At 45.3% G+C, this 24,543-nt stretch overlaps 1 long non-coding RNA gene across 1 annotated transcript in view; it reads left to right on the forward strand.

The window, feature by feature from the left end:
* The first annotated feature begins 226 nt into the window (after positions 1-226).
* The window catches only part of LOC135973694 (uncharacterized), a 34,711-nt gene continuing 10,394 nt past the window's right edge, over positions 227-24,543 (forward strand). The window contains exon 1 of the long non-coding RNA XR_010590666.1: positions 227-640. This is a non-coding gene — a long non-coding RNA (uncharacterized LOC135973694). The remainder of the gene's footprint in view (positions 641-24,543) is intronic.

Consider the following 24,543-nt stretch of genomic DNA (forward strand, 5'->3'; position numbering starts at 1 on the left):
GCTAAAAATAATTAAGGAGATGTGGGAAGAGAGGTTTCACAATCGGCAGATGCCTCTGCCTATAAGCTCAAAACTTATATACTCTAGGTACCATTTTGGGTAGAAAAATGAATAGCTCACAGTGCAGGGCCGGCTCTAGGCACCAGCAAAACAAGCAGGTACTTGGGGCAGCACATTTGCAGGGGGCGGCATTCTGGCCATCCTTTTTTTTTTTTTAAACTCACTTCCTCCCCTCTCGCAACGCTGCAGAAGCGGAGAACCCATGGAATCCTGGGAGCTGTAGTTCCTTGCCTAGCTCCCTGCCTATAGAGCCAGCCCTGGAGCAGGGAAAGAACTACATTTCCCAGCAATCCCTTGGCAGCTATCAACAGGAAAGGGAGGGGGAGGGAGTGAGGTAGCTGAGCCATGCTGCAGCTTGCTGTGAATGGAGAGCTGGCTGCTAGAACGGGGTGGCACTGTGAGTGGGGGACAAGTGTGCCCAGCCCAAGGAGTAGAAGGCTTTGCCCCAGATATCCCCTTCAGAAGACTTCCCCAGACTGGATTAGGGATACTGGTGTGACCTCACCTTGCAGCCCCCAAAGAAGGAATTGGGTGGACTAAAGGAACAGTGCACCTCTCTATCTGAAGCCTAGCAAGGGAGGTACGTGGATCCCACTAGACTTTAAAATGAAAAGTAAGGGAGGGGAGGCTCTGCTAGAGGACCTGGGCAGCTTTAGATACAGTACCAGGCACGTAGGAGGAATTCCACTTCTGAGCCATGGAAGCAGAAATTGACTTTTCCTTTCCAGATATAGCTAACATTCAGAAAGGGAATCTAGCACCTGCCTTCCAGATTTGAACACCCTCAAAATTCAGGAGTGCTCAAGCTCAGTTTGGGCAGCTGTTACTTCATTTCTCCCAAATCAAATATACTGATCCACTGTAACTTGCTGTAGAAAAAGTAGGATAAAATTGAGCAAGCAATGCTTCCCAGTGATTTTTAGGACTGGAATTGCTATTTTCAACAGCCATTGCTTTTTTTTTTTTTTTTTAGTTTTATTTGTTTAAAAGGAAGACAGTGATTCCATTGGCAAATTCCCTATAGAAACAAAGAATGGAACAAAAGAATAATAAAGGCACCTCAACTTTTCCTCATTTATGTAGGACAGTCTTATAATATGCATCCAGATATCCTCCAATCACACAAGCTGAAAATTGTTCCACTTTACTGCAGTTCTGTAACCATATGGGAACCAATCCTGTCTGTGTTCTGTGCACATCCAAAATTCCTGCTGAATGACCCGCCCTGGGAGCAAGTTACCAGTGACCCAGGGCTGGGACAGCAGAAGGGTGCAGGTTCGGGGGGAGAGCCCAGGGCTGGGGCAGCAAGGAGTGGGGGGGGGGGGGGAGCCCAGGGCTGGGGTGGAGGGCAGCCAAAATTTTTTTTGCTTGGGGCAGCAAAAAACCTAGAGCTGGCCCTGGCTCACAGCATCTGTGGCAAGCATGTGTCTCCTGTTCATGTGCTTTAAGTGGAAGGTGGTCAAACTCCTACTACTCCACTCCAGTCTAGAAATGTTCAGCATTGGCCTAACTCTGCACCCATCGGCTTATGTAGGAGCAAAGTTAGGCAATGCTGAGCACTTTTGAAAATCCTGACCTAAACAGCTGCATGCCTCACTTTCCCATCTGGAAAATGGGAGTAATATTCCTTTCTCCTACCCTTTGCTGACTGTAAGATCCTTGGGGCAGGTACTAACTTTTATTATGTGCATGTAGAGTGACCAACACAATGAAGCCCTGAATTTTAGTTGGGGCCTCTAGACAATATAAAAATAAACTGACCCCAGATGGTATTACAGGTGCTCTGCACCACTCAGGATCAGACCCACTGTGGTCCCTTATGAAGCCTACTATCCATTTCAGCAAAGTTTAATTTTCCCTGAAGTTTTTTATGCTGAAATATGTAACAAAGACAGCAGTGGAGGGATGAATGCATTTAGGCTGGAAGGGGTTCAGGATTCTCTTTGTAGTTTATCTTCAATTTAGAAGAGTAAATAGAGCTGTTCTGAAGATGCATAAACACAGCCTTGTTAACCACTGAAATCTAGGTCAGAGTTTCACTTCTGTCAAGGGACCTCATTACATATATTAGGGAGAATGTTTGTCAATTTCAGAAACAGGTGAAAAATATCTCAGGAGCTGTATAATGCAATAAAATAGGGGTATACAAAATCAGTGATATTGCACATTTATAGGCCAACTTACAGGTTTAATTAGTTTGCATATGGAATTCTTTTTTGCCCTGAGATTTAAAAAAAATTATCTATTGCTAATTAATTGCAAACTGTTAAGATATCCTTTAGTAATTGAGATGGAAAGCTTAGTCTTGGTTTTCCAGCAGTTTAATTCTAAGTTTTTGTTCCTAATGGGGCATGGCAACATTTGGCATCAGTTGCTAAATTGCCATTCTGTATTTATGCTAAATTATTGAACCATCAGACTCATATCGGCATCAGATTAGCCATTAGCATAGTTGGCAGGTTTAAAAAGGACTAGCAGATCCATGGTAATTTGAATTGGAATCATATTATATGATTTTGAGAGGTGTGAACCCATTCTATATATGATTCCCCATTTTGAGGCTACCCTTTCAATCTAGAGCAAACATGTGAAAAGGGAATTTTTAAAGAAAAAAGCACTCAATTTTCCTTGTAAATTTCTGTAGGTCTTGTTGTTGCTAATTACACTGGTCTACAATTTTTGAGAAGTCGTCTGCTTCAGAGATAAATGTGCTATTTATTATGTATTTTGATGTGCTGAATTCAAATATGACAATTAAAACAACTGGCTACTGTTTCTAAGATATTTAAGTTTTTACATTTGATGTCTATGTATATTGTGTAGATAGTATAGTTTTAATCATAAATTGTAAACCTAGGTCTTTTCATGTGTTTATTGTTGCTTTACATGATAATATTTCACCTGTCCTGTTTATGTAACACTTTAAAAATCAGCAAAAGGGTTATATAAATAAAATTTATTAGGAAACAAAAGGCAAAAAACTATTATGTACATAGTTTAGTCCTATTCAGTGTCTACTCGGCGCTTCTTGGCTTGTTTCTTGTATTCATTAAATGGAGCATCTCTTGTCACTGTCCAGCAATAGTCTGCAAGCATTGATGGGCTCCATTTGCCCTGATAGCGTTTCTCCATTGTTGCAATGTCCTGGTGAAATCGCTCGCCATGCTTATCGCTCGCTGCTCCACAGTTCGGTGGAAAAAAATCTAGATGAGATTGCAAAAAATGTATCTTTAGTGACATGTTGCAACCAAGGCTTTTGTATGCCTTAAGGAGGTTTTCCACCAACAACCTGTAGTTGTCTGCCTTGTTGTTTCCGAGAAAATTTATTGCCACTAACTGGAAGGCTTTCCATGCCGTCTTTTCCTTGCCGCGCAGTGCATGGTCAAATGCATCATCTCGAAGAAGTTCACGAATCTGAGGACCAACAAAGACACCTTCCTTTATCTTAGCTTCACTTAACCTTGGAAATTTTCCACGGAGGTACTTGAAAGCTGCTTGTGTTTTGTCAATGGCCTTGATAAAGTTCTTCATCAGACCCAGCTTGATGTGTAAGGGTGGTAACAAAATCTTCCTTGATTCAACAAGTGGTGAATGCTGAACACTTTTCCTCCCAGGCTCCAATGACTGTCAGAGTGGCCAATCTTTCTTGATGTAGTGGGAATCTCTTGCACGACTATCCCATTCGCAGAGAAAACAGCAGTACTTTGTGTATCCAGTCTGCAGACCAAGCAAGAGAGCAACAACCTTCAAATCGCCACAAAGCTGCCACTGATGTTGGTCATAGTTTATGCACCTCAAAAGTTGTTTCATGTTGTCATAGGTTTCCTTCATATGAACTGCATGACCAACTGGAATTGATGGCAAAACATTGCCATTATGCACTAAAACAGCTTTAAGACTTGTCTTCGATGAATCAATGAACAGTCTCCACTCATCTGGATCGTGAACGATGTTGAGGGCTGCCATCACACCATCGATGTTGTTGCAAGCTACAAGATCACCTTCCATGAAGAAGAATGGGACAAGATCCTTTTGACGGTCACGGAACATGGAAACCCTAACATCACCTGCCAGAAGATTCCACTGCTGTAGTCTGGAGTCCAACAGCTCTGCCTTACTCTTGGGTAGTTCCAAATCCCTGACAAGGTTATTCAGTTCTCCTTGTGTTATGAGGTGTGGTTCAGAGGAGGAGGATGGGAGAAAATGTGGGTCCTGGGACATTGATGGTTCAGGACCAGAAGTTTCATCCTCTTCCTCGTCTGACTCAAGTGAGAATGATTCTGGTGCATCAGGAACCGGCAGTCCTTCTCCGTGGGGTACTGGGCGTATAGCTGATGGAATGTTTGGATAATGCACAGTCCACTTTTTCTTCTTTGACACACCTTTTCCAACTGGAGGCACCATGCAGAAGTAACAATTGCTGGTATGATCTGTTGGCTCTCTCCAAATCATTGGCACCGCAAAAGGCATAGATTTCCTTTTCCTGTTCAACCACTGGCGAAGATTTGTTGCACAAGTGTTGCAGCATATGTGTGGGGCCCACCTCTTGTCCTGATCTCCAATTTTGCAGCCAAAATAAAGGTGATAGGCTTTCTTAACCATAGTGGTTATACTGCGCTTTTGTGATGCAAAAGTCACTTCACCACAAACATAGCAGAAGTTATCTGCACTGTTCACACAAGTATGAGGCATCTCTGCTCACTTTGCCTAAACAGAAATGTGTCCCTTTGCAAAATCAAACACTGACAAATAAGAGAGCACGACACTATATAATTTCTAGCGCTGATATAGGGCAATTTGTTCAGCAGAGTGATGTAAGCTTCGTTATGATTGCATCATCCATGACTTCTAGGAATAACACGATTCAATTCATATCATGTATGACGCAATACCAGCTTCAGATTGCATCATTCATTGTTTTGCCTAAAAAGCAAGTACTGTCCAAACCCAGTCATAGATTTATTCATAGATCCAATCAAAGATGTATTTTAGTCATTTCTGGTTTAAATTGAGATCCCTTCCCTTTATAACTCACTTATCCTCCGCCATTCCCAAGTCAAGGGTCGTATATACTGACCCAATAGCATATCTTGAAAACTAGAGCCAATCAACAATTTTAAGCATCATTTTCATTCTCAGTGACCCAGAATTAGTAAAGTTTGACTACATTTATTTCAGAAGCATTTTGGCTGTAGAGCAGTGTTACTGGAGATTTCTGTGTAAAGCTTTATTGCCAGCAAATCAGCTTCTTGTGTTGTCTACCCACCGGTTAATAAATCATCATCTCTTGTACTATTTGTTCCTTTAACTTTTAAAAGTTGAGTGTTTGTGAAATGTGCCAGATTGGGAGCCTGAACAATGGGCCTTCCGTTTATCCACAGATCAAATACAGCATAGGCTGTAGTCATTCAAGTATTCATACTGTCCTGCAAATGTGTCTCCTGTAATGTGGAGTAGCCACCTCTAAGGTTGAGTTTAGTTCAGCCTTCATGCCTGTTGAATATTTACTAGATCTATCCTCTAGACATGGCCGGTGCTACCATTAAGGCAAACTAGGCAGTTGCCTAGAGCGCCAAGATTTGGGGGCGCCAAAAAGCGGTGCCCCCAATTTTTTTTTACAGCGTTCCTGGGCTTGGCTGCCGGCAGCGCGCTGACACATGCAGCTCAGACTCCCTCTCCCAGCGCAGCGGCCTCTCCACTTCTCCCGCCTCCAAGGCTTGCGGCGCCAATCAGCGGGGGGAGGGCGCAAGGTGGAAGTTTCGCCTAGGGCACAAAACTTCCTTGCACCGGCCCTGGATCTAGGGCTGCCAATAAGCATGCCACTTGTAGTGGCATTTTTGTGATGTGGAGGTTGGTCCACTGTGAATTGGAATGAGGCCAAAAGCTCACTCACATAGGCCACAGAACAGCTGGCAGGTGGTAATTATGTGCAGTCACTACCAAATGGGCTGGATTCAAACTGGCAGGAGCCCCATTGTGCATAGAAACACGGGGTTTTTGTGTGATCTCTCACGCATAAGGTCACCCTAGTTACTTAAATATGTCCCCTGGTTTGACATAAAATCAAACCTTTGTGTATTGTACAACATTCAGTGAGAGCAGAATTCTGATTTCATAGTGCTTTACATCCCCTTTGCACAAAAGTGAAAGACTACACAAGGTGCAAGGCAGTGGAGAATAAGGTTCTCTGTGATATTATTATCCCCATTTTTCAGATGGGAGCTGAGGCACAGAGAGGTTAGGGTTTAAAGTATGCACTAATTTTGAGTGCCCAATTTGAGACACCTAGGATCTGATTTTTCAGAGAAGATGGTGTTATACAGGACATGATCAAGGCCGCCGAGAGTAGTGGGAAGCCAGTACAAATTACTGGGGCCCGGCGGTCCGGAAGGGGGCCTGTGGCCCGGCTTCCCTGGCTTCCCCCCCCCCCCCTCGTCGGCCCTGTTTAACCAGTCTGCCCTTGCTGGGGGGCCCGAAAAAATTCCGGGCCCGGTTTCCCCCCACGTCTTGTCGGTCCTGTTTAGCCAGTCCGCCCTTGCTGGGGGGCCCGAAAAAATTTTTCACTGGGGCCCGAACCCGCTCTCGGCGGCCCTGGACATGATATGTTCAAAGCACAATTCCCATTCGCTTCAGTTGCTACTGTGCATGCTGAGCACTTCTGCAAATCAGACCCCTGGGTCTGAAAACAGGCACTCAGAAATTGCAGAGCACAATACTATTCAAAATAAACTTTCCAAATAAACAACAAATGAACAACATTGCAAAGACTAAATGGAAGACTAAACAGAAGCGGCTGACGCATTTATCTATCAACGCTCAATCTCTACATCCTGCAGCAATGTAACTGATGATATACGTTACACTGGTAAATACCTATGCTCTGAGGTAGCTGTGGTACAAGTTTGAGACTAGAGAATGTGATGAGCCAAACTGACTTCTGTGGAGTTACACCAGGGATTAATTTGACCCATTGAGTGAGGAGAAGACCCCTGGAGAGGGGAATAGACACTTTTAAAAAATCTGTGCTAACTCTTTCTGAGACTCTTTTTTCTTTCCCTGAAAGACATTGTTTTCATCTCCCAATCTTGCTGCGGGGTTTTCAGTGTTAATTTTTTCTTTCCTCCGTTTGGTGTTACTTTTCTCTGATTTTCTTCTCTCTGATGCCTCTTTTTAGTCTCCCTCACGCTCCGCTCCTCCTTAGTTGCTAGAGCAGAAGATTGGAATAAGAACACCTGGGTTTTAGTCCTAACACAGCCAGGGCTTTCAGTTGGACAGTGAGAGAGTCATGAAGCCATTCTGATATTTTCCCAGTTTCCTCATCTGTAAAATTAGTATTTACATCACATGGATGTTATGCAGCCTTTGGGCCAAAATCTCAGCTGTACTGTGGAACCTTTATACCATTCTGTCAGTGCCAAATGGCTATATAAACCCAATAGCTGTGACCAATAAAAGATCCCTCCTGCGTAAGGGAATACTCCGGTAGCACTGGGCTACCCTAGGGATTCCTAGACCTCCTTCCATACTGGCCAGTGGCTTAGGTGTTGTAGCTGTGGGGGAAGCACAGTATGGCTGGGTCACCCCTATTGTATGCACTGGCAATCCCTGGCTGCTGGAATTACCTTTAGGGGAAGGGAAGATTATCATCTGCTAGCAGTTTTCTTTTCTTCCATGTGATCTCCATGGTGAAGGAAGGATCATGTGGGCTATGTTCTTTTGAGCACTGTGATGAATGGGAAAAGGTCCTGGCCTTGAGTCAGTAGTAGAGGCATTCCATCCTGTTATACCAAACACAGCTATCTTTAAAAGAGAAACACCCGCAGATTACCTGGTGCTCAATGAAGAAATTTCAGCTGCACCTTGAGGAATGGAGCACAGGCCAGTTAGGTGAAGTTGTGGACTTGAAAGAAGACAGTCTGATGATGTCCAGGCATCCTTGAAAGTCTCTGAAAGGCTTATCAGAAAAACATAATCCAGCCCACAGGACCAAGCCTTCCTCTGAAAGAGCTCTTAAGGACTGGATTGGCTCATCATTTGGTACTGAAAACCGATTGTCTAGATGTTGTGACTCCATGTCCCATTCCCATTTCTGTGAGCTACCCAGGCTTTCTCATAGATTTATGTTTATGATAGAGCAGTCTCTCTCTATGGAAATGGCAATGATGTGACATTTCAAATTCATATTGACTTCATTGCAGGATTAGTTAGAAGAAGCTGGGCTGTGAGGGAGAAATTCCTTGCTTACATAGACTTGCTAAACAACTGAAGTAATAAGGCAAACCATGAAAAATACATTAAAATTAAGTGAATTTCTATGGGCTGGCTCCAGATCACAGAACTAAGGACATGATCTTTTCAGTCTACAATATTAGTAGGAGTGTTGTAAGCAAGACACTCTTGCTTACAACATTGCTCTACTCTGCTCTGATTAGCCTGAACTGGAGTATTGTGTCCAGTTCTGGTTGCCACACTTCAGGAAGGACATGGACAAACTGGAGAGAGTCCAGAGAAGAGCAACAAAAATGCTGAAAGGTCTAGAAAATATGACCTTTGAGGGAAGACTTAAAACATTGGGTTTGTTTAGTCTGGAAAAGAGAAGACTGAGAGGGGACTTGATACATTTTCAAGTATGTAAAAGGTTGTTACAAGGAGGAGGAAGAAAATTTGTTTTTCATTACCTCTGAGGAGAGGACAAGAAGCAATTGACTTAAATTGAAGCATGGGAGGTTTTAGGTTGGACATCAGGAAAAACTTCTTAACTGTCAGGGTGGTTAAGCACTGGAATAAATTGTCTAGGGAAGTTGTGGAATCTCCATCATTGGAGATTTTTAAGAGCAGATTAGAGAAACACCTGTCAGGAATGGTCTAGATCAATGCTCTCCAACCTTTTCATGCCCAAGATCACTTTTTGAATTTAAGGGCAACCCAGGATCCACCCAGCCCCTTTCCTGAGGGCCCACCCAACTTACTCCATCCTCCACTCTCTCCGTCACTCACTCTCCCCCACCCTCATTCACTTTCACCGGGCTAGGGTAGGGGATTGGGGTTCAGGAGGGGGTGCAGGCTCTGGGCTGGAGTCAAGGGGTTCACAGTGTGGAAGGAGGCTCTGGGCTGAGCCTGGGGTAGGGGGTTGGGGTGCAGGGGGGGTGAGGGGTGCAAGCTCTGGGAGGGAGTTTGGGTGCAGTAGGGGCCTCTGGGCTGGGGCTGAGTGTTGAGGTGCAGGAGGGGGTGGGGATGCTGGCTCTGGGAGGGGGGTCAGGGCTGGGGCTTGGGGTGCAGGAGGGGGTATGTGGTGCTGCTCCAGGAGGGGGCTCAGGGCTGGTTTAGGGTGCAGGCTCTGGGAGGGGGCTCAGGGTCAGGGCTGGGGCTTGGGGTGCAGGAGGGGGTTTGGGATGCAGGAAAGGGTTTGGGGTGCTTCCGTAGGGGGTTGGGGTGCGGCCTCCCACCAGGCAGCACTTACCTCTGGCAGCTCCCAGTCGACAGTGCAGTGTGGCTGCTGCTGAGGCAGGCTCCCTGCCTACCCTGGCCCCATGCTGCTCCCAGAAGAAGGCAATGCGCCCCGCGGCCCCTAGGGGCGGGGGGTGGCACGTGGCTCCGCGTGCTGCCCCTTTCTGCAAACACTGCCCCCCCAGCTTCCATTGGCCACAGCTCCCTGTTCCCAGCCAATGGGAGCTGCAGGGGCAGTGCTTGAAGGCAGAAGTAGCATGCGGCAGGAGGACCCCAAGTCCACACTGGCCACTTCCAGGAGCAGTGTGGGGCTGGGGCTGGCAGGCAGACTGTCTTAGTGGCAGCCCCGCTGTGCCACCGGTGTTCGCAATCGACTGGGAGATCCTCTAGTATCTACCAGTCGATCATGATTGACCAGTTGGTGACTACTGGTCTAGATAATTAATCCTGCCATGAGTGCAGGGGACTGGACTAGATGATCTCTCGGGGTCCCTTCCAGTTCTATGATTTGCCCAGTGTCTAAAAATTTGCTTTCCTCCCTTGAAGACTGTACATAATCCAGTTCATTATGGCATACAAAAAAATACTTCATTCTACTAAATGATTCGCAAACTTGCTGGTAAGAAGCAATTCCATGTTCTTTTTATATGTACTTACTGAAGAAGCAGCCCTGGACTTCAGGAATTAAGAGGGGTGGCCAGATTCTGATTTTAGTTACGCTAGAATAACTCCATTGAAGACAAAAGAGTTACAACACAGTAGTTGAATCTGGCCCAGTATCTTTAGTTACTCATCATTTTGGGTCATGGTCTACTCTTGACCTATGCCCAAACTCTCAATGCTGTCCTTCAGTGATAATCTTCAGGGTTCAGGAAGACCCATTCGGATGAGTGATGGCTGGGATGACTGGCGGAGATTAAAGGCTGGGATAGCTGGGTTTGGATAACATTTTGTTTGTGTTGGAAAGAAGTAAAGGGGGGGGGTGTCTTTTTCTTCTCTCAGTTTAAGTTCTGTGGTTGTGGACTTGACTAAGTTCTGTAGGTAGATGCACTGATTTTTGTTTTTTTGTTTTTTTTTTAATTCTCTTAGAGTTCACGTGTGCTCAGTATATATATTTAAATAAGTAAATAAAAAATCTGCATGTGGAATGAGAATAGCATAAGCCTAATGTGTAGGAGGCCACATCATTGCTGTACCTCTGATAGGTGCTTTAAACTGCTAACTGGGCTACCAAGCACATTGATCTAATGCCTAGTAAAATTAATGTTGCTGATATCAAATTGGTTAGGAATAATTTATAATAATTGTACTGATCACAGAAACATCCATTCTTCTTCCTATCCTTCCAAAATAACTAGAACTGACAAAAATCAAACCATGCTGCCAGGGAGATCTTCTGACTCCTGTGGAAATTGGTTTTCATCGTATATGGCTCTTCATTAATTACTGACTGCATAATCAGGTTGAAAACTTAGACTTCTTTGAGGAATATAGCAATCATGTGAAATGTCTGACCCACCCCACACCATGTAATCGCAGGCAACTCATCCTTGTTTGAATCAATGAATTTGTGAATTGAACTTGTATTTTTGGAGTGCAGTTAGAGCCTGAGGTATAAAACAAAACTCTCTGTCTGCTACATGTTTCCTTTCATTTTTATGGGCCAAATTCTGACCAGCTATAGAAGCCCCTAACAAAGAAACTGAAAGTGTGGGTCTTCTCTTGCCAAAGCCCAGTAAGAGGCCCGATGGTGGGATCCAAGGGCACAATCTATGGGATCAGGAGGCATTTGATGTGCCTTTTTTGTGTGTGCGCACACTTTTGAGATGGTAATGGCACCCGGGCCCTCACCAGCATGCAGATTATTACTGTTCCTGTCTGCAATAATCTGTGCACGGGGTTTCTGTGGCCCAGGATCCAGGCCCATATTGCTGCTACTTTAGCAATGGAGGCATGCACCTGTTTGGAAGCCACTTGTGCTTTTGGCCAGAATCTGCGACCATGTTTCAGCAAGTAAAGGTTTAGTCTGTATATAGATATTTTACTACTTGCTAATTCATTTCTTCCTTTAATTAGCAACCTATTATGAAGAATTGGCTCTAGTATTATTTGTGACAGTTAAATTGATGGTGGTTATTTTCTTGCTTTCTTTTGAATTACCTATTTTTCTCTTTCCTAAATTTGCCTGCCTGGCAAGCATTTTAATGGTTATAAAACTTAGCATATAAAATGTTGCTCTTCCTTATATACCTATTTAATTTTTACTTCACTTTCAGATTACTATCAATATTGACTCTCAAGTATGTTCTCATGTAGGGAGAGACACAGTTCAAGCTACTTTCTATTCAGTATTAACTGAAGCTTCCTAGAATATTATCAACCACGTGGCATGCATCAGTCCATCTGCTGCTATTATCATTATTACAAAGTAGGAAGAATTATAAATGCTACGCTGAATATTCTTATTGGATCTGAATGTGGATATGCAATGAAAATACTTGGTTCTGTCCTAAGTCTAGGGCTAGGTTATATTAGGCCTCAGTCTGCCACCTTTATTCATATTTAGTATTCCCTTATTCTGCAATTAGTCCCAGAGAAGTCAATAGGACTCCTCACATAATAAATGAGTATTTGGCAGATCCAGACCCTTGGCAAATACTTTCCACAGGGTGAATATTGTCCGCATTCATTATATACTGTTACCTCCAAAATGTAAGGTAATGATTCTAGTTGCTGGAGAAATATTCAGCTTTCATATGTCCCTGTCTTAATTATTCCTTTATAACTTTCTTTGTATATCCATGCTGATTCTAAAGCTATGCCAGTTTTATCCACTTTTATACTCTAGTGCATTTGTTTCCATTAAACAGTCCCATGATGTGGAAAAAAATTAAACTATCCTATAACAACATGCATAAAACTAAAGTATGAAACTTGTTCAAAGTCTACAGTTCTTACATTAAACAAAAGTGGTGATGCTGATAATCTAGTATTGACTGCTGAGCTTATAAAAATATAAGTCACCCTAAAAAAACCCAAAATAATTCCTTAAGCTCTTTTTGGTCAGTAAGGCAAAAAAAGACAATGTTACATGGAAACTTTGTCACTTATTCATTTCAACTTTAGTTTATTCAATCATGTATTTTATAGCTCTACTAATTTACACAAATGGAAGCAATATAAAATGCTTCCCTTCATGTTGTGGCACTAATATACACAAGCCTATCTTACCCTAGCAAAATATACAAAGCAATTTAGTTTTGTATTTATTGGATTTCACTAACTTATTTTCCAAGTTTCCAATAAATCTTTCAAGCTTTCTAGTGCTTTATACAAAATCTTCTGCTTTCTTTTGCTAGTATTAACTTGCAAGCCTTTTATTTTTTGGAAATGCTTATTAAAAATTAAATAATAAAAACCCAGAACTTTAGAATTGCATTTTTCAACCAAGATCTAGGGAAGAAATTACAGTAGGAAGGAATTCTATACAAAATGTCTTCAGTTATACAAATTTTAGTTCTCATTTGAGTTGTTGTTCTGAGGGGGAGATTGGGGGAGGAACCTCTCGTCTTATAAATGCAGAGAGAGGCTAACTCTATGGCTACTTTTCAAAAACTCTCATGTAGGCCGTGATTCAGCAAAGCATTTTGATGATTGGGGATGGTCTTCAGAATCTGCTTAAAATTAAGCACACGCTTAAGTGTTTTCCTAAATCAGTATCACAGTGTACAGCTTGGTACAGTGTGCCTGTTTCAGAAATTAGCAGATGGTGATGTAGAATAAGTATTTTTTTAAAAAAATCGTTAAGCTATGTCCCTTAATTTCAATCTATTCTATTCTGCTTTATTTGATTATATGATGCTATTAAGCAGTGTACATAGGTCACTGTTTAACCAGCCACTACCTTTTCAATATCCTGCGGTATTTTTACTTTATTTAATCAAAGGGCTTGTGTCATTTTACAAAGCAACAGGGCCGGCGCTTCCACTAGGCGACCCTAGGCAGTCGCCTAGGGCGGCAGGATTTGGGGGGCGGCATTTTGCCGTCCTTGGCAGAAATTCAGCGGCAGGGTGTCCTTCCGCTCCGGGTCTTCAGCGGAAATTCGGCGGCAGGTCCTTCACTCGCTCCGGGACCCGCTGCCGAAGTACCCCGAAGACGCGGAGCAGAAGGACCCCCGCCGCCGAATGCTCAGAGGAGGAGCGCTGCCGCCTAAGGCGGCAAAAACCCTGGCGCCGCTTCTGCAAAGTAGTATCATATTTGAACATGTTTGAGTTTGATGATGTGATACTGACCACAGTGTAGCCGTCAATGTGAAGCAGAGCAAATCTTGCTCTGCATTATGACAGCTGGTTGTGATTAAACTGGTCGTCCAGAGAATAATCACATTCAGCTGATGAGATGCTAAACACAAATTGCCCTGGTAAGAAGCTGAGCACTAAGGCACAGTCAGCACCATGTCACCAAATTTGATTGTTCACAGCCATGTTGAAACGTAATTAAAATTCTGTGACATGGATAAACCCATAGACAGCCCTTTGTGTACCTATACCATATTCATAAATGCAGTATGAGACAGGTCTCTCACTTCTGGTATATGTGTAAATTCCAGAATGCCCAGCTGGCATAGACCCAGAGTTGTTGGCTCTATGAAGCACTCTACCATACGTAAGAACATAAGAATGGCCATACTGGATCAGACCAATGGTCTGTCTAGCCCAGCATCCTGTCTTCCGACAGTGGCTAATGCTAGGTGCTTCAAGGGGAATGAACAGAACAGGGCAATCATCAAGTGATCCATCCTCTGTCATCCAGTCCCAGCATCTGGCAGTCAGCAGCTTAGGGACACCCATAGCATGGTGTTGCATCCCTGACCATCTCGGCTAATAGCCATTGATGGGCCTATCCTCCATGAACTTATTTAATTCTTTTTTTAACCCAGTTATGGTTTTGGCATTCACAACATCCCCTGGCAAAGAGTTCCACAGGTTGACTGTGTGTTGCGAAGAAGTACTTCCTTTAGTTTGTTTTAAACCTACTGCCTATTAATTTCATTGGGTGACCCCTTGTGTTATGTGAAGGGATAAACAACACTTCCTTATTCACTTTCTCCACACCAGTCATGATTTTATAGACCTCTGTCATCTCCACCCTTACTGTTCTCTTTTCCAAGCTGAATAGTCCCAGTCTTTTTAATCTCTCCTCATATGGAAACTGTTCCAAACAATTATTTTTGCTGCCCTTCTCTGAACCTTTTCAATTTCTAATATATCTTCTTTGAGATGGGATGATCAGCACTACATGCAGTATGCAAGGTGTGGGCATATAATGGATTTATATAGGGGCATTATGTTATTTACTCTCTTATTATCTATCTCTTTCCTAATGGTTTCTAACATTCTGTTAGCTTTTTTGACTGCTGCTACACATTGAGTGGATCTTTTCAGAAAGCTATCCACAATGACTCCAAGATTTCTTTCTTGAATGGTAACCTCTAATTTAGACCCCATCATTTTGTATATATTGTTGGGATTATGTTTCCCAGTATGCATTACTTTGCATTTATTAACATTTTTTGTCTCAAATGTAAAGGGTATACTCAGGGAGGAGAGGATGTGGCTAGATCACGCTATGTTCCAGTGATACCCAGTTTGTATAATGTCCAGGGGACATTGCAACTTAGTACAAGTCAGAGCAGCCATGAGGCTGAACCCAGCATAACTCAGAGCAGTCCTGAGACAGCTCTTAATTACACCAGGGGCTGAACTGACCTTTGGCCACTCTGTTGGATCAGAGAAACGTGAAGTTGGCTTAAAACCACCTTTACTTCCTCATCCTTCTCAACCTTAGGCCTTGCACTAAGCACAGCTCAGCCAGACCTGAGCACTGGAGCTCTTATTAATAAATTTATTTGTAAGAACTCAGCCAACCAATGATGGTTTGTTTAGAATACTTGATTTTATTTATTTAAAAAATGTCACTGGTTTGGAGCAGCCATTTGTGCACTAGATATCTATGGAACTAAGTGATTTTATTTTCTTTGTCCTTGTCCTCCCTCCCTCCTTCACTTCTGTTGTTGTTACATGGGCTTGTTGTTTCTTGTTTCAAATTAGACTTCAAACTTTTCCAGGACAGGGACTATGCATTTGGACAGTGCCTAGCACAATGGCGCTCTGATTCTGATGGTGTCTTTTAGTCCTACTGCAATGCAAATAACAGTACAATACTTTCCCACTGGCAAAATAAGTGGTTCTAAGTCATCTTACTCTTTTGTATATTTGGGTTTTAAACAAGACCTGTGCAGTTCTTGAGGTAAATACTTTCCAGAAATTGTTATCTATGCAAGAGCCTAGGTCGCTTCCACTTGCTCTGTGCAGAATAAACCTTTCAATCAGCATGTGACAGCTATTTGTCACATGAATGTGCAAATGTACTGTATATGTTTTCTGTGTGGAGGTTAAGGAGGGAGTTGGGAGGTGGTGGTAAGATAGGGTTGCTAACTTTCTAATCAAACAAAAAACTGAACACCCCTGCCATGCCCCTCTCTGAGGCTCTGCCCTCACTCATTCCATCCCCCCCTCCCCCCATCACTCACTCTTCCCCAACCTCACTCACTTTCACCAGGCTGGGGTAGGGGCTCTGGGCTGGGAGTGCAGGCTCTGAGATGTGGCCGAGAATGAAGGGTTTAGGGTTAATAATAAATGGAGATATCCCATCTCCTAGAACTGGAAGGGACCTTGAAAGGTCATCGAGTCCAGCCCCCTGCCTTCACTAGCAGGACCAAGTACTGATTTTTGCCCCAGATCCCCAAGTGGCTCTCTCAAGGATTGAACTCACAACCCTGGATTTAGCAGGCCAATTCTCAAACCACTGAGCTATCCCTCCCCCCTAAACCTCAGCAGGGTTCCAGCTGATGGTGTGGTCTCTGGGGTGGGGCTAGGGATAAGCGATTTGGGTGTGGGAGGGGACTCCGGGCAGGGGCAGGAGGTTGGACTGGGGAGTGGGGTAAGGGCTCTGGCTGGGGGTGGGGCCAAGGATGAGGCATTTGGGATACAGGAGGGGGCTCCAGGCTGGGGTAGGGGGTTGGGGTGCGGAGGGGTGAGGGCTCCGGCTGGGGGTGTGGGCTTGGGGTGGGGCCGGGGATGAGGGGTTTGGGGTGCAGCAGGGGGCTTCAGGATGGGCCAGGGGTTGGGGTGCAGGGGTGAGTGTGGGATCCCGGTGGCACTTACTGCGACTCTGAGGAAGCAGCCACCATGTCCCTGTGGCTTTTAGGTGCATGTGCTGCTGGGCGGCTCTGTGCAGTGAGCGCTGCCTTCATGCCACAGACACCGCCCGCCCCCCCCACAGCTCCCATTGGTCGCAGTTCCCAGCCAATGGGAGCTGAGGAGCCAGTATTTGGGGCTGGAGCAGCATGCGGCGCCTCCTAGACCCTGACTGCCCCAGTGCCTAAGGGACCTGGCAACCGCTTCCAGGAGCAGCGCGGAGCCAGGGCAGGTAGAGAGCCTGCCTTAGCCCTGGGCCCTTGCTGCACCGCCAGCTGAACTTTTAACGGCCCAGTCGGCTGTGCTGACCAAAGCTGTCAGAGTCCCTTTTTGACTGGGCGTTCCGGTCGAAAACTGGACGCCTGGCAAGCCTATGGTAAGATGAGAGTTCTGGGGAGTATCAGGGTGGGTAGTACAAGCTGGCAGGGGGAATGGAATGGATTAGTGTGCTGTTTTTATGGAGCTGAGAATATTTGGTAGTCAGGGCCGGCTCCAGCTTTTCTGCCGTCCCAAGCGGCAAAAAAAAGAAGAAGACAAGCAGCGGCACTTCGGCGGCAGCTAAATCGTGCTGCTTCTTTGGCGGCAATTCGGCGGCAGCTCAAAGAGGAAGAGAGGGAATGAGGGACCCGCCGCCAAATTGCCTCCAAAGACCCGGATGTGCCGCCCTGATACCGGACAGAGTGCTGCCCCTTTGAATTGGCCGCCCGAAGCACCTGCTTCCCAGGCTGGTGCCTGGAGCCAGCCCTGTTGGTAGTTAGTGGGAAGAAGGGATTGAGTCCTCTAGGTTCTGTGTCTGGTGTTGAATATACTGAAAAGATCAGGGTGGATAAAAGCAGCTGGAGCAAGTACCAGGGAAAAGATGAGGGGTCTCCTTCCAACTTCCATTTCTCTATCCTGCTCATATGTTTTGCATTCTAAAAGAGTGGTGTTGTTTTTATATTCAGACATACAGTATTTGCTATGGGTTACAGAGTAAACACTTATTTTTCTGTGAAATGAGGCTTTTCAGACCCCTCCTGGCTCCTCAGTGCTCACTTATGGCTAGATTGTAGCTTTACCTGGAGCCCTGAGTAAGGGGCAGCATGTAACTCCTCTACAGAAAGAGTCACAATCTGTTCCCTGGTTCTCCCTTGCTCCTCTCTTGCTTCTGTGAGAGAGTAATCTGATATTGATATAATCTAATCCATGCCAGCAGTAGATTATTTTCCTTTCCACACTGGCTCAGCTGTCGTGGCTGGTGCTAAGGTTCTGTCTGTTCCCTGACCTTACCTCCTATTCCCCACCCACACATCTAAAGCTGCTTTTCTTTCCTTTATGCACAGGCTGGTGATACAGGAAGGCGGTTCAGGATAGGTCAGAATCTTGCCCTTCTTCATTATTTACATAACACAGTAAATTTATAGGATGCTGTCCAATAGCTGAGCTGCTCCAAACAGAATTCCAGGCCCTGAAGAGTTTACATACAGTATACATAGAATTCCATATGGTCATATAGGTGGAATGCTGCATGGAATAATACTCATGCATTTACTCTCACTGCAGCGATGTAGTACTGCTCCTTCTACTATAAACACTGATATCTGTTTCTTTCAAATGCAGCACAGTTCTAGAAATGCAGCTTTATTTACCACGGTCATGGAAAGTACCTGAGGCTGTGAGCAAAGATCACATAACAGCCACATATTTTCTTTCTAATCTTTCTGCTCCTCTCTTTAGAGTTACTGTTAGCAGATTCTTGCTTGCATATCCTTTCTTGGTTTTGATCTCACCTTTTTTCCCCTTTTTTGTTCTGTTTCTATTGTAGTACATCTCTGCCCACAGTGCTGTTTCCTTCCTTCGCAAGCACTTAAGGCTGAAAAATGAGATTGCCACAGTCAGGCAGGTCACCGTCAAGTGCCCCTAAATCACAGCTGCTGATGGTGTTTACAGTAGCTAACAATGATAAGATTTTTTACATTAATGATAATGGTGTATCAAGCAGTGAAAGATAAACCTTAAAGCAAGAATATGTTTAACGTTTTCAAAGAGCCTTTTTTTAAATAGTGACATCAAAGAATGCCATTAAAGAGGGAACTTCAAAGTTTTGCAGAACAATCAGATCTGTGGTACATGCATTTTGCTGTCTGCATTTACAGTTACTAATAAAAGCAGAACAATCAGGATAGTCAAAAGCCCTGTTAAGCAGCTAAAACTGGAATAAAGCATTTTCTTAGAGGCTAAAAACCTAAGCAAACATCAAGGCTGCTGTGGAAAATCAAGGGGGTGGGATGGAATTTGACTTCTAACAGACTGAGAAGCTTAGATACCCTGCCTCTTTAAACTAATTCCTGACCTCAACAAGGATGAGAAAGGGAGTCAAGTGCTGATGTGAAAGCTCGCTGCTGGGTCTCCTACACTACTTGCCTTAATTAAATACGTATTTAAATTACTAGGAGCTCAGTAATGAAAGTATCCTATAGCACTATTGTGTATTGTACTCCAGTGCTATAGAAACACCACTGAGAGAAACCCCTGTCCCATAAAATCACATATTCTAGGTAGAGACAGCCCCAGCAAAGACATCCTTTGTGACTCTCCCGTTACAGATTTGTTTGAACTACTTTCTAAAGTCTCTGATGATTGACTGTGAAACAAGGCCCCAGTTGATTAAGGAATCAGACAAACTTGGCAGTAGAATGGAGAGCTTCAGTTTAAATTCAAGCTAGTTTCCGTTTTACTAGTCCTTTCCATGTTTTGCTGCAAAATCCTTCATGGTTTTAACCCATTGCTTTGCTTCGCTAAGTGATTGAGAAGATTTGGGTTTTTGTCAATGACTGTGTGTTTTATTTGTTTGAAACTTCTCATTATAATACTATAATATGCTATTGTGGTGGTGCTATTCCATGGTTCCCCATTCATGCCACTGAAATACACAGTTGTTCCTGTACTGCAGTTGCAATTGTGTCCATTAAAACATTTTGCCAACAGTTACTATAGTTCCCCCCCTGCAAGAATACTATAAACATACCAGTAGAATATAATAACAGTTAAAACAGATATCACTATTAGAATATGAAAAAAGGTGAAATCTGAGGTTCTGCCCTGATAACTGTTGGCAAAGACTAACATTTTAACAGTAGCCACTGTGTACAAGAACACAGCTCAAGTAAAAGTCTAGCTAATGTGTAATTGAGTAAGGGCAACCAACACTTTCTATAAACATAATTAAAGAGACATGAGTTGACCTCTAGCATCCTTTCCTGCTGTTCTCAGGCAAAATTCCTATTGACAAAAATGTCCATTTTTCATAGCTCCTCTTAATGCTTCAGGCTGAGCTGTGCTGTGATGTAGGAAAAGGTGCACCCCTGAGGTACAGGTGCCTGGAGGCATTATGCCTGTAGAAAGCATAATTATTCAACTGACATTGGGAGAGCAAAGGGAGAGGTGTCCCTTACTATACCTGCTCAACAGCTATACCCAGAGCTCCCTCAGCCCAGGCATTCTGACATAAAAGGGGAGACAGGGCTAAATCAGGATCTGTGGAACTGGAGTCGGAGGACCCAAGTTCCCTGCAGGGACTGTGATTGAGGAGACACAAAAGAACAAAGGGAATTAGGCTGGAAGCAACAGAGCCACATGGACAGAGCAATGCAGAGGGTTTAATAAAGTACAGTAGCACTTGTTCAACTTAACCTGCATTCAGCTTCACTATTTGTGAGCGAAACATGGTGGCAGCATCTGAGCTGTGAGCTCTCTGAAGTGCAGCAGCTGGCAGCGTGAGCCATGGAACTCAGTCTGATGCCTCTTGGAGCTTGGATGGAGCCCGGTGGAAGGAAGAGTTAGAGTTGTACATAGGCATGGCTATGCAGGAAGATGACAAGAGCAGGAAAGTAAAATTGTTACTTTACCTTCTTGGGGAGCAAGGCTGAGAGGTCTGCATCACTCTGAAGGTCACCTCTGCCTCAAGCCTCAGTCCTAGGAGACCAATAGAATCCCAAAGCAGAAAGAAACTGTGGAGGAGCGACACAGGTTTTTCACTACAGACCAATCAGAAGGGGAGCGGAGGAGTATAGACCTCTAAGTTACTGCCTTACCCACACTGCCTGCTACCTGCAACTTTGGGGACTTGACAGACACCCTGATTCAGAACAGGATAGTCTGTGGCACCACCACCTGCAGGAGCAACTGTTCTAGGAAAGCGATTTCACATTGGAGAAGATGCGTAGCCATGGGGCAGGCAGCGGAAACTTCAAGAAAAAGGATGAAAGCCCTAGGAGGCACCACAACTCCTGAAATACATGCAGTGAGAGAAAAGAAAAGCATGTGGCCAGGGTTCCCTACCTGGGAGATGCAATTACTGTGGGAGACAGTGTGAGCAGGTAAAGGAGAAGTGCCGCAAGGAATGTAGCAAGTTGAATTATCTTAACAATGTGTACAAGGGACAGCATATCTGAGAGCAGTGATCACTCTCTCCTTGAGCTTGAGAGCATATCTGGCTCAAGTTTTCAGGACAGGAGAGCCTGAACAAGGGACAATACTAACCTCCAGGCATGGAACAATGTTAATAGGGAAATGCCCTATGAGATTTCAGCTGAATAGCGGGGCCTCCTGCAATTTGATTCTTGGGGACGAATTGGACTCGAGCCATTACAAAAAGTAATGTAATAACTATAAAAGCATAATGCAGCCTGTAGGATAATGTGACCTCATAGTGACTAACCCCCCAAAATAACACAGTACCAGCTGAAGTTTGTAGTAGTGGATGGTAAACACTGCAGATTCCTCTTGGGGAATACTGCCATATAAGCCATGGATCTGATCAGGATGCAGTGTCAAAATTTTGTCATTGCTGTGCAAGAAGAAAAAGGGGGCATGGACAATGGACAATGGAGATGATTTCTAAAACATACGCCTGTTTACAAAAGGCGACAAGTGCCTCAAAGGAAAGCTGCAGCTGGAAGTAGACCTCGCAGTGGAACCTGTGCTTGTGATTACCACAAAGGAAAATCCCTGGGGCACTGCATAATCCAGTACACAAGGAGCTTGAAAGTCTGCAGAGCAGAAATATCATAGCACCTGTAAGATCAGTACAACCTGGGTAAGCAGCATGGAGGTAATAAAGAAGCCATCAGGCAAATTACGCATCTGCCTAACTCCAAACCAACTGAACTGGGCATTGAAAAGATACCACTATCCCTGCCCATAATTGATGACCTCTTGCCAGACCTTTCCAAAGTCAAAATCTTTATGGTCTGTGATCTGAGGAATGGCTTGTGGCACATAAGCCTTGATTGAAGAGTCCAGTATGCTGATAACCTTTGCAACACCATTTGGTTGCTACAGATGGCTACACGTACCGATAGGCGTAAGCCCAACATGAAAGGCATTTCAGAGAAGACTCACCCAACTGCTGGAAGGACTGCCTGGGGTGAAAATAAGTGCAGACGATATCCTCATTGTAGGTTAAGGGAGCAGTGATACAGAAGCTGAATTAGACAATTACAGAAAACAGCAAGCTTTTCTCCAGTGATGAAGGGACAAGAACATAAAACTCAATCCATAAAAAATGTGACTCATCATGAGGTGACATACATTGGACGTCTGCTCACAGCAGACAGACTGAAAGCAGATCTCAAGAAGATGAAGGCAGTCAGAGAGATGCCAGTTCCACTGTATGGTGAAAGGGGTTCAGCACTTCATAGGCATGATACATTTTCTGTCCAAGTTCTGTCCACAGCTAGCTGCAGCAGCGGAACCCATATGTGAGCTCACAAGGTAGGGTGCTAAGTGTAAGTGGGTAGGTCCCCAACAGCAAGCATTTGACATGCTGAAACAAATGATAATGGATGCCCCGTCCTGAAGTACTGCTAGCCAGGAGAGCCACTGACACTCCAGTGTGATGCATTAGAGAAAGGACTGGGTTTTGCAGGAACAGCCAGTTGCTTATGCCAGCAGAGCCCTGTCAGAGACTGAACACTAGTACTGTGATATTTGGAATGGAGCAATTCCATCAGAACACCTATGGCTACCCTGTACTAGTGGAAACAGACCACAAACCCCTGGAGACCATCAGGGCAAAGCCCATTCTTAGTGCTCCAAAGAGATTGCAGTGCGTGTTGATGCACCTCCTGCACTACTAGGTGAAGCTCAGATATTGTCCAGGATGATTACATAGCCGCATGAGCAAGTTGGGGGAAGGGGGAGATCAGGACACAGTGCAGCCTGTTAATGAATTCAGTTTCAACAGTGAAGCCGATGGAAATCCAAGAGGCTATGGAAAAGGACATCCAACTACAGCCAGACAAGACAGCGATACTAGCACTGTGGCCAAGTGAAAAGCCAAGTTAGGGTGACCAGACGTCCCGATTTTATCGGGACAGTCCCGATTTTAGGGGACTTGTCCCGCGTCCCGACCTTACATCGGTCGGGACGCACTTTGTCCCGATATCGGGGGGACCGCGGCAAGCCGGCACTGCTCACCTCTTCTTCTGGGCCCTGGGGCAGTGCAGTTGAGTTTCTGCTGGCCGGCAGGCTCCTGCAGAGGGCTGCAGTCCCACTCCACAGGTACGCACAAAGGCAGGGGCGGGGCTTGTAGGCACCAGCAGCGAGCCGCCCCTCAACCTGACCTGTGCCGGAGCTATGTGGACAGGAGCCAGAGCGACGCTCCCTCCTCCCCCCGCTGCCAGCCCTGTGAACATGGCTGCAGCATGGCCCCGCTTCTCCCTCCTGCTCCTCGCCCTAGTTGCCCTGCTCCTGCCCGCACAGTGGCCCCTCTGCTTGGCCGCCAAGCACCTGGACCGGTGCTTCGCCGAGTGCAAGCGCTGCACCGACCCAGAGTGCAGCAGTGAGTGGGTGCGGGGTGCTGGGGTCCCCGGACGGGACCTGCCTGCTGGATCCTGAGGCTAGCACTGCAGGGGCGGGGGGCTGTGCCAGGCAGGCTCTGGGAGGGAGGACGGTGGGGGACGGGAGACCCATGGGGAGGCCGGGGTGGAGGCAGTGCTCTTGGGGCCGGCCCTCGGGCAGGGCCATGGGGCCGCACTTGTGGGCACCGCGATCCGGCCATGAACCGGACGTTTCTCTGTCCCTTTAAAGGGCCAGTAGCCCAGCGTCCTGTCTGGCGGGTTCTCCCACACGTGCCGGTCCAGCCCCAGTGCGGGGTGTGAGGGGAGGCGTGTGTTTGGTCATCGGCTCCCCAGCCCCATCTGCAGCGTTGGTACGTTCCAAGCGGAGCGGGAGGGGAGGCAGTTGGCCGAGAGCGGGTGGAGGGAGGGGGCTGGGGGACGTGATCTGAGTGCACCCTCTGGTGCTGGGGGGGGGGGTCCAGGCGCGCATGGGGGAGGGGCTTGTTGTTGTTTTTTTGCTCCGCCCCCCCCCACGTCCCGATTTTTCACTTCTGTCATCTGGTCACCCTAAGCCAAGTATCAGTAGAAGCAGAACCATATTTTCAAATTAATGATGAGGTGAATGTGCAGGATGGAATCATATTTCAAGGAGAGAGCTGTTGTCATAGAAAAAATACATGCCTCAAACTGGGCATTGGCAGCTGGCTTAGATGGACTTGAGTGCATGTGTTTACTGGCCAGGAATGAGTACACAATTCCACTCTTTGATAGAAGGCTGTAACACTTGCAGGTTGTGTGATAACCATTAGCAGAGAGAGACTCTGTTACCATGTGAGCTGCCCACCCAACTATGGGAAAAGGTGGATGTGGACTTATTTACCCTCAAGGAAAAGAAGTACTTGACTACAGTGGACTACTATTCAAATTTTTGGGATGTATGCCATGTCTGATACAAG

Source organism: Chrysemys picta, chromosome 9 (assembly GCF_011386835.1).
Source record: "Chrysemys picta bellii isolate R12L10 chromosome 9, ASM1138683v2, whole genome shotgun sequence".
Classification (NCBI taxonomy): Eukaryota; Metazoa; Chordata; order Testudines; family Emydidae; genus Chrysemys; species Chrysemys picta.